The sequence below is a fragment of the Ixodes scapularis genome, unplaced genomic scaffold (genome assembly GCF_016920785.2).
Source record: "Ixodes scapularis isolate PalLabHiFi unplaced genomic scaffold, ASM1692078v2 PGA_scaffold1__304_contigs__length_218370807, whole genome shotgun sequence".
Classification (NCBI taxonomy): domain Eukaryota; kingdom Metazoa; phylum Arthropoda; class Arachnida; order Ixodida; family Ixodidae; genus Ixodes; species Ixodes scapularis.
Window position 1 is genome coordinate 88,672,318 of NW_024609846.1, and position 2,740 is coordinate 88,675,057.

The 2,740-nt window shown below is 58.9% G+C and overlaps 1 non-coding gene across 1 annotated transcript; it reads left to right on the forward strand.

The window, feature by feature from the left end:
- Window positions 1-960: 960 nt before the first annotated feature.
- Window positions 961-1,712, forward strand: LOC115313292. The gene is made up of 2 exons (XR_005716424.1): window positions 961-1,025; window positions 1,086-1,712. It is a non-coding gene; the product is annotated as an uncharacterized LOC115313292 (transcript).
- The last annotated feature ends 1,028 nt before the right edge of the window (window positions 1,713-2,740 follow it).

A 2,740-nucleotide genomic window follows, 5' to 3' on the forward strand; every position in this document is an offset into this window, starting at 1 on the left:
CGCAGAGGACTAACGTCCGTCGGCGCCGGATACTCCAGGATAGCCTGGAGTTTTTCAGGGCACGGAGAGACGCCGCTGCGGTCGATCGTGAAACCCAGCAAAGAGATACGGGTCTCCGCGACTTGGGCCTTTTTTGGATTCAGGGTCATTCCGGCGGCCCTTAGTCTCTCAAGAACATCCTCCAAATGACGCAGGTGATCTTCGAAGGTGTCCGAGTACACGACAATGTCATCGAGGTACGCCACGGCATAGGACCATCTGGCTTCCCCGAGAACACGGTCCATGAGTCGTTGGAACGTCATTGGCGCTCCTGTAAGCCCGAACGGCATGCGCGTGAACTCAAAAAGTCCTCGGTGACAGACGAAGGCTGTCTTTTCTGCATCGTCGGGTTCGACTTGGACCTGTAGGTAGCCTCTGCTGGCGTCGAGCGTTGTAAAGAACTTTGCTCCACCGAGGTTCGAGATGATGGAGTCGATTCTTTGGAACGGATAGGCGTCCTTGCGCGTGAGTTCATTCAGTTTGCGGTAATCCACGCAGAGGCGGGAGCTTGCGTCTTTCTTTGGGACGAGCACGACCGGAAAACCCCATGGGCTCTCTGAACGCCGGATAACGCCGGTGTCGGTCAATTCATCCAGGGCGGCGTCAATGGCCTCCCTTTAAGCCAAGCTAACCGGACGAGGATTGCACCGCCAGGGGCGAGCGTCCCCTGTGCCGATCCGATGCCGCACTGAGTCGGCGCAGCCGGGTCTGTCCGTGAACATCGAGTCATAAGAGTATAACAACGATGAAAGGCGCGCCCTATCGCGACCCGCAACCCCGCAGGAGGGTGTCAGCAGTGGGTGCAAAGCATTCTCGGCCGCGCCGACGGCACGCGCCGGGCGTGCGGACGCGAAGTCCAAAACCGGTTTCGGAGAAACAGTCTCTCCCGCTCGACCAGGGTTGCTTGTGGCGCTCGTTGGCATGGGGGCCGTTGAGGTGGCCGGGGGCTCGCAGAAGGGTTTCAACGGACCAAAAGGGGCCTCACGGTAACCACCGTTACCGACGTCAATCACCATCCCCGTTCGAGCAAGGAAGTCTCGCCCCAGAATCACCGGTACAGACAGGCCGGGGAGGTGGACGAAACGGTGGCGTCTCACTCGTTGGTTCCATCGCACGACCAGCCGTACGGCGCCGCTCGATTGGGCGGTGCCGCCTGCGGCCAGTCGAAAGGACGTGTTGCATTCCCTTAGCCGCACGGAGTGCGCCTGCAGGTGTGCCAGTACGTCTTCGCCGAGCAACGATGCGCTCGCCCCCGAGTCGAGGAGAGCTGCAAACGTCCGGCCGGCGATGGTGAGGGCCAAGAACGGGGCAGGCGCATCGGGCGAAGAGTCCACCCGATACGCAGACGGAGCGAGGGCGATCAAGGGGGCCTCGTCAGCGGCGGCCGGCTCCGTTTCCCGAAGCTTGTTGAGGAGCAGGCCGCTGGTCGGTACAGTCTCGGACAAAATGGTCGGGCCGACCGCAGCGGATACACTGGACGTCCGAACCGCGGGACGGGTTCCGTCGCAAGTTCCTTGGCGGGTTGGGGCGCTCATTCTGGGCATCAAGGTGCCCGGTCTGCGCCCATCTGCGAGGCCTCGGGTTCGCGGGGCGGTCCCGATAACGCTGGTTCGCCTGCGCCTCTGTGGAGCCTCTTCGCAAACCAAAGGTGTAGGGGTCGAGAGCACGGTTAGAGTAAAGTCACTGGATCCTCGGAAAGTAACGCCAAGCTCCGCGTGTGGTCGCCATCTTGGTCCATGAAATGAGCAATTTCTCCTTGACCCCTCCGTTCTTGGTGAGCCTATCTAGATTCGCTGGTGACGGGTAGCTTTATTGAGTCGTTTTTGTATACCGAGATTTTGCTAACCACACACCGGCGAAACAGGCGTACACGTTCGTACCACCACCAGATGCTGTGTCGGTGCTTGGAGGCACTGAAAAATAAGTTTATTGTCTTGATATGTGCAAGAAGAACAATATAATTGTAAGAGATCCATGGAGATGGGCCTGATTAATAAGGTGATCGCATACGAAGTGCCAAAGACTCTTATATTGAAGAGGAACGCTTCCAGTATGATGATGCTCCATGGTGATCTTGGCGCGACTGGTTTAGAACGACCCCCTGGAAGCTTAGAAGATTTAAATGGACCAAGATCGTGATTTCCATGGCAATGTAGGCCGATTAGCCAATCGCCTTGCGAGATTTGGGTCGTCTGTATGTTAGTATATGTTTGTGTCCGGCTAGCAGGTAGGGAAGGCAATGGCGCTACGTTCCCAGGATCCAGTGACTTTAGGGCCGGCGAGAGCGAGATCCGCTGCTTCCATTCCACGCGCAGCGCGGCTCTAGGCACTCCGACGGCGGGGGCGGAGGCCGATAGGCGCGTGCTGCGAGGATATCGCCCTGGACGCGGCGCGCTTCGGCGGCTAGCTCGTCCAAAGAGCTGAACCTGCCGCCTCGTAAGTAGGCGGCGAACGTCGGGTGCGCCTGCCTGATTACCCGCTCCACTCTCTCTCCGTTCGGGGCGGCAGGGTCAGCTATCAGAAATAGCTAATACATTGCCCTGACATACTCGAGAAGCGATTCGTCCGGGTCCTGGGTCCGTCGTTCCCAACTCTCGTCGCATCCTCCGCTTATAATCTGCGGGGAGAAATTCCTGGCGGAAAGACACCCGGAACTCGTGGAGAGTGAGCGCATGCTGGCCGGCAAGGCAAAACCAACGGG